The sequence below is a fragment of the Macaca mulatta genome, chromosome 12, assembly GCF_049350105.2.
Source record: "Macaca mulatta isolate MMU2019108-1 chromosome 12, T2T-MMU8v2.0, whole genome shotgun sequence".
Taxonomy (NCBI): domain Eukaryota; kingdom Metazoa; phylum Chordata; class Mammalia; order Primates; family Cercopithecidae; genus Macaca; species Macaca mulatta.
Window position 1 is genome coordinate 78,204,047 of NC_133417.1, and position 11,726 is coordinate 78,215,772.

Below are 11,726 nucleotides of genomic sequence, written 5' to 3' on the forward strand. Positions count from 1 at the left end.
AGAGCAAGACTCTGTCTCAAAAAAAAAAAAAAAAAAGATGGTGTGTCTGGAGTTTGTTCCTTCAGATGTTCAGATGTGTCTGGAGTTTCTTCCTTCCAGTAGGTTCGTGGTCTCATTGACTTCAGGAGTGAAACCACAGACCTTCGCAGTGTTACAGCTCTTAAAGTTGGTGCAGGCCGGGCGCGGTGGTTCAAGCCTGTAATCCCAGCACTTTGGGAGGCCGAGACGGGCGGATCACGAGGTCAGGAGATCGAGACCATCCTGGCTAACGCGGTGAAACCCCGTCTCTACTAAAAATACAAAAAACTAGCTGGGCGAGGTGGCGGGCGCCTGTAGTCCCAGCTACTCAGGAGGCTGAGACAGGAGAATGGCGTAAACCCAGGAGGCGGAGCTTGCAGTGAGCTGAGATCCGGCCACTGCACTCCAGCCCGGGTGACACAGTGAGACTCCATCTCAAAAAAAAAAAAAAAAAAAAAAAAAAAAGTTGGTGCATCTGGAGTTGTTTCTCCTGGTGGGTTTGTGATCTCGATGACTTCAGGAATGAAGCCACGGCCCCTCGTGGTGAGTATTATAGTTCATAAAGGCAATGTGGACCCAGAGTGAGCAGCAGCAAGATTTACTGTGAAGAGCAAAAGAACAAAGCTTCCACAGAGTGGAAGGCAATCCAAGCGGGTTGCCGCTGCTGACCCTGGTGGCCAGCTTTTATTCCCTTATTTGGCCCCGCCCACATCCTGCTGATTGGTCCGTTTTACAGAGAGCTGATTGGTCCATTTTACAGAGTGCTGATTGGTGCGTTTACAATCCTTTAGCTAGATACAGAGTGCTGAGTGGTGCATTTACAATCCTTTAGCTAGACACAGAGTGCTAATTGGTCCTTTTTTACAGAGTGCTGATTGGTGCATTTACAATCCTTTAGCTAGACAGAAAAGTTCTCCAAGTCCCCATTCATCCCAGGAAGTCCAGCTGGCTTCACCTCTCATAATTGTCTCCTCTCCTACCCTCATTGCTCTTGTGATTTTCTACTTTAGAAACAAATGGGCTGGATGCAGTGGTTCCTGCCTGTAATCCCAGTACTTTGGGAGGCCAAGGCTGGAGGATTACTTGAGGCCTGGAGTTTGATACCAGCCTGTAAAACATAGCAACACACCCATGGCTACCAAAAATTCAAAAATAACAAAGGAAACCCCTGTTATTGTGGTTTTAGAGGGGTTTGAGATGGAACATAGCTAACTGCTGGTATTAAAACCAACATTTTAAACCAGCCTCTTTCTTTGAGATGGAGTCTCACTCTGTCACCAGGCTGAACTGCAGTGGTGCAATCTCGGCTCATTGCAACCTCCACCTCCCAGATTCAAGTGATTCTCCTGCCTCAGCCTCCCAAGTAACTGGGACTACAGGCATGTGCCACCACACCCAGCTAATTTTTGTATTTTTAGCAGAGACAAGGTTTCACCATGTCGGCCAGGATAGTCTCGATCTCTTGACCTTGTGATCTGCCTGCCTTGGCCTCCCAAAGTTCTGGGATTACAAGTGTGAGCCACTGCGCCCAGCCTTAAACCAGCCTTTATGTACAATTTTATATTTCCTTTAAAAATTTTTTATTTAGTATAGTAGTATAATCATTTCCCTGTGTGATTAAATACGTAATGTTGACCAAAAGAGTCAAACTCTGTAAAATATTTGAAGAGATTTATTCTGAGTCAAATATGAGTGACCATGGCCTCAGGAGGGCCTGAGAACATGTGCCCAAGGTCAGGGCACAGCTTGGTTTTATACATTTTAGGGAGGCATGAGACATCAATCAAATACATTCAAGAAATACATTGGTTTGGTTCAGAAAGGTGGGACAATTCGAAGCAGGGTGGAGGGCTTCCAGGCTATAGGTAAATTTAAACGTTTTCTGGTTGACAATTGATTGAGTTTGTCTAAAGACCTGGAATCAATAGAAAAGAATGTCTGGGTTGTGATAAGATGTGGCGGCTGGGCACGGTGGCTCATGCCTATAATCCCAGCATTTTGGGAGGCTGAGGCGGGCAGATCACCTGAGGTCAGGAGTTCGAGACCAGGCTGGCCAACATGGTGAAAACCTGTCTCTACTAAAAGTATAAAAATTAGCCAGGCGTGGTGGGTGCATGCCTGTAATCCCAACTACTCGGGTGACTGAGACAGGAGAATTGCTTGAGCCTGGGAGGCAGAGGATGCAGTGAGCTGAGATCACACCACTGTACTCCAGCCTGGGCGACAGAGTGACACTCTGTCTCAAAAAAAAAAAAAAAAAAAGTTGTGGAGACCAAAGTTTTATCATGCAGATGAAGCTTTTAGCTAGCAGGCTTCAGAGAATAGGTTGCAAAGTGTTTCTTTTCAGACTTAAAGTCTGTGTTGAGTTAATGCTGGAGAGGTATAATGAGGCATGTTTGATCCCCCACTTCACATCATAGCCTGAAACAGTCTCTGAGGTTACATTTCAAGAGCCCTGGTTGAGGAGGAAGTCCATTCAGATGGTTGGGGGGCCTTCTAATTTTATTTTTGGTTTACATTAATAAGCATCATTTCAGTTGCTACTTATAGTCCATTGTCCTTTTTTTCTTTTGAGGGGCACAGTGTCTGACTTGTTGCCCAGGCAGAGTACAGTGGTGTGATCACAGCTCACTGCATCCTTAAATTCCTGAGCTCAAGCCTGGCCTCCCAAGTAGCTGGGACTACAGGTGCATGCCCAGCCTTCATTGTCCTTTCTTAATAATTTCATGGACATTGGGCTTCTTTCTAGTTTTTCCCAGTTATAAATAATACTGTAATAAACATCTATGTGTAAGTATAAAACTGTCCTCATTTTAGGTTATGTGAACCCTGAATATGTGAGACAGGTCTCAGTTAATTTAGAAAGCTTATTTTGCCAAGGTTGAGGAGGTGCACCTGTGACACAGCCTCAGGAGGACCTGATGAAATGTGCCCAATGTGCTCAGGCCACAGCTTGGTTTTATACATTTTAGGGACACATGAGACATCAATCAATATATGTAAGATGTACATTGGTTCCATCCACAAATGCAGGACAAATTGAAGCAAGGAGGGAGGCTTCCAGGTCACAGGTAGGTGAGAGAAAAATGGTTGCAGTCTTTTGAGTTTCTGATTAGCCTTTCCAAAGAAGGCAATCAGATATGCATCTATCTCAATGAGCAGAGGGATGACTTTGAATAGAATGGGAGGCAGGTTTGCCCTAAGCAGTTCCCACCTTGACTTTTTACCTGTACCTTAGTGATTCTGGGGCCCCAAGATTTATTTTTCCTTCAATTATTTCTTTAGGATAAATTTTCCAGAAGGGGAAATATTATGTGAAACAAGAGAGAAAATGAAGACAGATGAAAGAAGAACAAGGAAGTCCTCAGAGGAGGAGGTCTACACCAGTCTCAAACAGCTGCCCCAGCATCATCTGGAGGGCCTCTTAGAACAGTCTGCAGGTCCATCCCCAGAGCAAGTCTAGGGTGAGTCCAATGATAATTTACATTATTGACAAATACCAAGACCTTTGCTGAAGCTATAGTTCCCAGAACATAGGTTCCTGCAGTAGGCCTCAACAGACCAGACCAGACCAAAATGGAGTCACTCATGCTAAATGTCACATAATCAAACTGAAACCAAGGTAGCAGGTAGATTCAAAAACAGATTTTTCTCTGGAAGCAGGACATTCCAGCCTATCTGAATCAGCATATTCAGGAGGTCCTCTTTGCCTTAATCTTTACAAAAAAGTAACCTGAAGTTAACCAATCAACTTTTTTTTTTAAATTGTTCTGTTTCCTTCCTTGTTCCCACCTTACAAAACCGACTGTTCTGCCATTGCCCCGTGGGAGCTCTCATTCTGTTTTATAGAATGGAACCTGCCTTGATTCACGAATCACAAACAAAAGCCAATTAGATCTTCAACTAAACCTGTTGTAATTTTGTCTTTGGACAGAACTGACCTGAAATCCTATAAAGCACTGAACAGAAGTATTGAGAATCCAGCCTAAATTAGACATCATAAATTGAGTGTAATATTAGCCTCCAATGCCATGTAATTTTTTTCCAACAGCTCTCAGCTGCCAGAGAAGGCTTGGGTAGAGGTTGTGGGGGAACGGCACAGCAGCATAGAGGGTAAAGGGCTAGTGGTTGGAGAGAGATTGAAGCCTTGTATCCCAAGGTCCAGGCCAGAGATGAGAGTTTAAAGCTCTATGGACTCTCCTGTACTTACTGGGAAACAAGACACAGAGGTCAAAGGACAGCAGGTTTTCTTTAACTATAAAGCAGCCCTAGAGGAAGTGAAGCGGAGGGCCAGGAGACTGAGGTTGAGTGGTGTCATTAGAGTTGACCATTATGCAAATGGAACTGTTCTCAGGTGTGATAGGAATTTGGCCATCTTTAGAATCTTTAGAATCACATTAAGGAAGTCTGAAGGCAAGCTGTTGGGTGGGTCATTTGCATGGGATCTAAAATTCTTGAGGATAATTACAAATCCCTGGTAACCTGCTGGTTGATGAATGAGATCAATGCAAAGGGATGTGGAATTGAAGGCAGAGGCAGTGGGAGCTTCAGAAGGCGTTTGCCTGAAAGTGGGAGACTGATGAACCGAACTCAGCCATAAAGCACTAGGAGAATTCATCTGTCTTCTCATTCATGGTGGGTGAGGTGTGGGGAGCTGATGGGTGTCATCTAGAAACCCTGGAGTTCCCCAGGCCATCTCGATTAGGCGCTGGGCCTCACAGAGGTACAGGTGCTGAAAGCTGCAGTGAAGACCATCTTACTAGAGTCCTGGGGGATAACAAGAGTTCTTGCAGGAAAGCCTAAAGTCTACAGAGTTGTTATGGTACACAAGAAACCTAAATGGTTCTCGGTGAGGATGAAGGCTCAGCAGGACAAGGCAAATGCACATTTGTGACCATAAGTAATTCTTATCAAGCAGAAGCTGCTAGGTGGCTGCTGTGCTCTTCCACCTTCCAGGATCACAGCCATTCTCAGTGCCCCATGCAGCCACCTCAGGTCAGAGTTTGTGCTCAGAATCAGCACTCCATTCCCATTCTTGTGCTAGGCATCGGAATACTTGGTCCCTGTTTTCAAGAGTCTTAGTGACTGGAGTCAGAACAGTCTAGGAGACAAAATACTCTTTAAGGGAGCTCAGGAAAGGATCCCCTAAGTCTAAAATGAGTGATTTAAAAAATCACTCAATGCTCAGGCTTTTGAGTGCTCTCACCACAAAGAAATGTGAATGCATGAGGCGATAGATAAGGTAAATATTCTGATTTGATCATTAGACAACAGATATATGTGTCAAAACATCAAATGCTACCCCATGAATAAGTACAATTACAGTTTTTTGTTTTTGTTTTTGTTTTTTTTGAGACAAAGTCTGGCTCTGTCGCCCAGGCTGGAGTGCAGTGGCATGATCTTGGCTCACTGCAACCACCACCTCCCAGATTCAAGCAATTCTCATGCCTCAGCCTCCCGAGAGCTGGGACTATAGGCGTACGCCACCACGCCTGGCTAATTTTATTTTTAGTAGAGATGGGGCTTCGCTATGTGGGCCAGGCTTCAATTTGTCAATTAAAACAAATAAGCCTTCTCAGAGGACGTTTCTTTTTTGAAGCAAAAGCTTTTTGAGGTAAGCATTTCCTTGGAAGGAAGTTGTCAAAATGCAATCACCCACTCAAGACAAAAAGTACCTATTGTTTCTCTTTGGCTGCTGTTTCTAGCCTACTTTGTGTGAAGTTAGCCAGGGGCTGAGTGCGTGGCAGCCAAGCAAATAAGCCATACCCCTGTCACAAGTCCTGTGAGGGGAGACTGATTTGGGTAATAATAAAACTATGGTCTTCCACACAGCCAGCTGTGCATGAATTACTCTTTCTCTATTGCAATTTCCATGTCTTGAGAAATTGTCTCTGTCTAGGCAGCAGGAAGGTGGACCCACTGGGTGGTTACAGAAGTACCAAGACAAAGGAAAAGGACTTGGAGTTTCCAGGCGTGACACATTGTGAGAAGGCAAATACATGGAGGAAACTGATGGGGCAAGGTTTGTTTGTGCAGATCCATTTTAACATCAACTCTCTGTGGTCTTCATGGCCATAAAACTGAATAATGTTAAACAAGACAGCAATTGTCTGTGAGTGACACAATGTCTTAAAACCTCCCTGGGAGAGGGGATTTATGGAAATCCTCATTTTTCAGAAGTGTCTGCTTTTGCTTGGATAAGTAAAGTTCCAAAAGGCTTCTTTCAGCCTCTGTAACTGATATGGATGGGAGGCAGGGAAATACTGAGTAGAAGAGGGTGGTTCCCCAACAAAGGCTCCACCCTCAAGCCTGGAAACCCACGGCCCTAAAAGGGGAACAGACATTCCTGTTTTCAGTTCAAATGTTGCCTTTTCCAAGACCACTCTGGCTCACCACGCCCCTATCCTGTGCCTATATAAATCCCAAGTTCCACGAGCAGGTACAGAAGACCAGAAGAGTGACAGAGCAGTGTGACAGAGAAGGGGAGAAGAGAAAGAGCATCTGAATGTCAAGAGGAGTTTGGCTGGGGACAGTTGGAGAGGATATTGGTGGGGGGACATCTGAACTCCAGGGGAAGACCATCTTCCCACTCCATCCTCTTTCCAGATCCCCATCCACCCCACTGAGAGCCACCTCCATCACTCGATAAAATCCTTGCATTCACCAACCTTCAAGTCCGAGTGACCTGATTTTTCCTGGACACTGGACAAGGCCCCAGCTACCAAGATGGCAGGATGTAAAAGGCTGTCACTCTGACTCTCCATTGAGCTGGTTTAACAGTCATCTGTGGATAGCAACTGCTAAAAAAGCATTAACTGTAACAAAGCTCTAGATGCTACCATGGGGCCGGAGCCCAAAAATGCTTGCCCCAGCTCCTGCACCTGCCTGTCTGCATGCTCCCCATCCCGTAAGGGGTTTGAGTGTGTGGCAGCCAAGCAAAGAAGCCACACCCCTGTCACAAGTCCTGTGAGGGGATCAGGGAACTCTCCCATTTCATAACTGCCCAGTGGGTTCACCTTGCCTGCTGCCTAGACAGAGCTGATTTCTCAAGACGGGGGAATTGCAATAGAGAAAGAGTAATTCATGCAGAGCTGGCTGTTCAGGAGGCCTGAGTTTTATTATTACTCAAATCAGACTCCCCAGCATTTGGGGATCAGAGGTGTTTGTTTGTTTATTTTGAGACAGAGTCTTGCTCTGTCACCCAGGCTAGAGTGCAGTGGCATAATCTTGGCTCACTGCAACCTTCACCTCCCGGGTTCAAGCAATTCTCCTGCCTCAGCCTCCTGAGTAGCTGAGATTACAGGCATGCACCACCACACCCAGCTGATTTTTTTGTATTTTTAGTAGAGATGGGGTTTCACCATGTTGGCCAGGCTGATCTCCAACTCCTGACCTCAAGTGATCTACCTGCCTCAGCCTCCCAAAGTGTTAGGATTATAGGCATGACCCACTGCGCCCCGCTGGGGATCAGAGTTTTTAAGGACAATTTGGTGGGTGGGGTTGGGGGGAGACAGTGAGCCAGGAGTGCTGATTGGTTAGATAGGTAGGAGATAAAATCGTAGGTTCTCTTGAAGCTGTTCTCTTGTGCTGAGTCAGTCCTGGGTGGGGAACACAAGATCAGATGAGCCAGTTAATTGATCTGGGTGGTGCCAGCTGACCCATCAAGTGCAGGGTCTGCAAAATATCTCAAGGACTGATCTTAGGAGCAGTTTAGGGAGGAATGGAATCTTGTAGCCTTCATCTGCATGAATCCTAAACCATAATTTCTAATCTTGCAGCTAATTTGTTAGTCCTACAAAGGCAGTCTAGTCCCCAGGCAAGAAAGAGATTTGTTTTGGGAAAGGGCTTTTATCGTCTTTGTTTTAAACCATAGACTAATTTATTCTCAAAGTTAGTTCAGTTTATACCCAGGAATGAACAAGGACAGCTTGGAGGTTAGAAGGCAGATGAGTTGGTTAGATCAGACCTCTTTCATTGCCTCAGCTACAATTTTGCAATGGCAGTTTCACATCTGTTGATTCTCATTTGTTTCCAGCTCAAAATAATCTTTATGTCAAAGTGACACATTTTGGGGTAGCATTTTTCGATCCTCTACATCTACCCTACATGGGTTGCTAGGGAAATGTGACCCATTCCATAGCCAGCCTTGGGAAAGGAAAAAAAGAAATTGAAGCAATGGAGGATTATGGATGGTGGAATTTTAAGAAGAAAAGAAAAGCAGGCTGAGTCACTGGCAAGAACAAAGAACTAAAGATTAATAAATGGCCTGGGCTGAAATTCTTGAGTTTGTATTCAATATTTGATGAAAAGTCATTGAGGAATTGCAAACAAGGGAACTATACAGTCACATGCGTGTAATCAAGGCTAGGGAAAGTCTGGGCTGGGTAGGTGGGTTGTGGTGGTGGGAGTGAGACAAGAGGCAGGGAGATGATTCACCTTCTTAGTCCATCTCCGTTCTTTGTCCATCTTTGTTTCTCTGTCTGTCTGAAAGAGCCTTGAGAGGCCTAGTACAGAAGTTTATTTTTCCTCCCAGATTGTGTGAGATTGTGTGGATTAATTTCTCCTTTTTATAGCTGTCAAAAATGAGAGTAACAAACCCAGCATTTTTTTTTTTAACTAAAACAAAAGAACAGTTAGTAGGTTTTAACAAAAAGAAGACTGTTACAAATAGTACAACCAGGAAACTCTCAGTTGGCTGTCTTGGCATCCCCTGGTATTCCTTAACTGAATTCATTCAACATTCAGGATACACAGGCCACCACACCGATATGAAAGCTATGAATTGGACAGGGTCTTTGCTTTCCTGAGTTTACATTCTAGGTAGGGGTGTGTGTGTGTGTGTGTGTGTGTGTGTGTGTGTGTGTGTGTTGGGTATTGTAGGCGAGATGTTATAAACACATAACTATAAAAATTTCAGATTATGAGAGGAACTGTGGTGAAAATAAATAGAATGCCGAGTGTCTCAGTCTATTATGGTTTTGTTTGGATTTTTTCAGAGACAGGGTCTCACTATGTTGCCCAGGCTGGTCTTGAACTCCTGGGCTCAAGCGATTCTCTCAACTTGGCCTCCCAAAGGGCTGGAATTAAAGGCATGAGCCACCACACCTGGCCCACTTTGTTTTGTTATAACAGAATGCCTGAGACTGAGTAATTTATAATGAACATAAATTTATTTGGCTCACAGTCCTGGAGGCTGGGAAGTCCAAGATCAAGGGGCCATATCTGGTGGGAGCCTTCCTGTTGCATAACATGGTAAAAGGCATCACAGAGTAAAAGAGAGTGAGAGAGAGCAAGAGATAAAAGGAGACCAAACTCATCCTTTTATCCAGAGCCCATTCCCACAGTAACTAACCCACTCCTGCAACATCACCGTTAATCCATGTGTGAGGGCAGAGCTCTCAGGACCTAATCACTTCTTAAAGCTCCCACCTCTCAACACTGCTGCATTGGGGATTAAGTTTCCAACACGTGAACTTTGGAGAACACATTCGATCCACAGCACTGATAGAGAATATAATATGATTTAGGGGAGACCACTCTGAAAATAATATAGGACCTAAGGGAGGTAACATTTAAACTTAGAAAGACTTAAGGCTGAGAAAGAATCAGAGCACAAAGATCATTTCACACAGACAGAATAGCATGCACAAAGGCCTCAAGGTGGTTTTGAGATGTTCCTGTGCTGATCACATTAATCAGGTGGGGCATTGGTATGAGATGGGGGAGGTGAGCAGAGGCCGGATCACATAGTACCTGGGGCACTGGAAACCTGATAAAGGACTTTTTGAACAGGAATGCAACACAAACCAAGTTACTTTTCTAAAAATCTGCTCTGGCTTATGAAGTCACTGGAGCACTCAGAGTGATAATGGTTTACACTAGAATGATAGTAGCAGAGAAAAGATGTAGATGGATTTGCCATATTCATAGTCCTTCCTCATCCTCAGGGGATACATTCCAAGTTCCTCTGTGGATACCTGCAAATGCAGATAGTATCAAACTCTATATATGCTTTTTTTAAGACATGCCTATAATAAAGTTTAATTATAAATTAGGCATAGTAAGTGATTAACAATAATAACAAATAATAAAATAGAACTATTATATAATATGCCAGCACCAGTACTCTTGCACTTTGGAGCCATTATTAAGTAAATAAGGGTTACTTGAACACAAGCACTACAATACGTCCAGTTGACCTGATGATTGAGCTGATAACTGAGATGGCTACTAAGTGGCTCACGGGTGGGTAGCATACATAGTGTGGATATATATGCACCAAAGGATGATTCATGTGCTAGGTGGGATGGAATAAGACAGCACAAGATTTCCTCATGCTACTCAGAATGGCACACAATTTAGACTGATTCTCACTCACTGTCCCTGCAGTCCAGGGGGACAGGGCTCCGGAGCCATGACCTGGTATCTTCTGCCTACCCTGGTCCCAGGTAAATGTGAATGGAGACAGGTATGAGAGCCTGTCCTCCTTTTTGATTCCCCCCAGCCCCACCCCAGGCCTCACCACCGTGCTACCTAAAAAAGCCTTCGTCCCCACCCCCCACTAGCCTAGTCAGTGGTCAGTGAATTGGAAGAGGATCTGATGGGAGTGTAAATGTGAGATACAATGTCTTGATCGTACCTGTTTGTAGTTTAACTTTGTATTTAAACAAACAAACAAGCAAGAAAATAAACTTGAAAATTATTTGTCATCATAAAAATGAAACAAAAATTAAGATATTTATTGCCGGCCGGGCGCGGTGGCTCACGCCTGTAATCCCAGCACTTTGGGTGGCCAAGGCGGGCAGATCATGAGGTCAGGAGATCGAGACCATCCTGGCTAACATGGTGAAACCCTCTCTCTACTAAAAATACAAAAAAATTACCCCGGTGTGGTGGCGGGCGCCTGTAGTCCCAGCTACTCCGGAGGCTGAGGCAGGAGAATGGCGTGATCCCGGGAGGCGGAGCTTGCAGTGAGCCGAGATCCCGCCACTGCACTCCAGCCTGGGCGACAGAACTAGACTCCATCTCAAAAAAAAAAAAAAAAAAAAAAAATTAAATGCCAGGCCCCCCAAAATGTATAAATTATTTCTTTCTGGAATTTTTCTATTTAATATTTTCAAATTGAGGTTAACTGTGGGTCACTAAGACTATGGAAAGCAAAACTGAGGATAAAGAGAAACTACTGTACCTTAGAAGCAGAATCAACAGTATTTGGTGACAGATTAGATGTGAAACATAAGAAACAGAGAGAAATTGGCCAGGGGCGAGGGCTCACGCCTGTAACCCTAGCACTTTGGGAGGCCGAGGCAGGTGGATCACGAGGTCAAGAAATCAAGACCATCGTGGCTAACACAGTGAAACCCCGTCTCTACTAAAAACACAAAAAATTAGCCAGGGGTGGTGGTGGGCGCCTGTAGTCCCACCTACTCAGGAGGCTGAGGCAGGAGAATGGTGTGAACCCGGGAGGTAGAGTTTGCAGTGAGCCGAGATTGTGCCACTGCACTCCAGCCTGGGCGACAGAGCAAGACTCTGCTTAGGTCTTTGGCTTAAGCAACTGGGTAAATGATAATGCCATTTATTGCAGTGGAAAAGATTTGGAGACAAGTAGATGTAAGGAGGGAATCACGAGTCCCATTATTGATACGTTACATTCAAAGTGACATCAAGTTGCTTATTAAACATATGAATTTGGCATTCAGAGGAAAAGT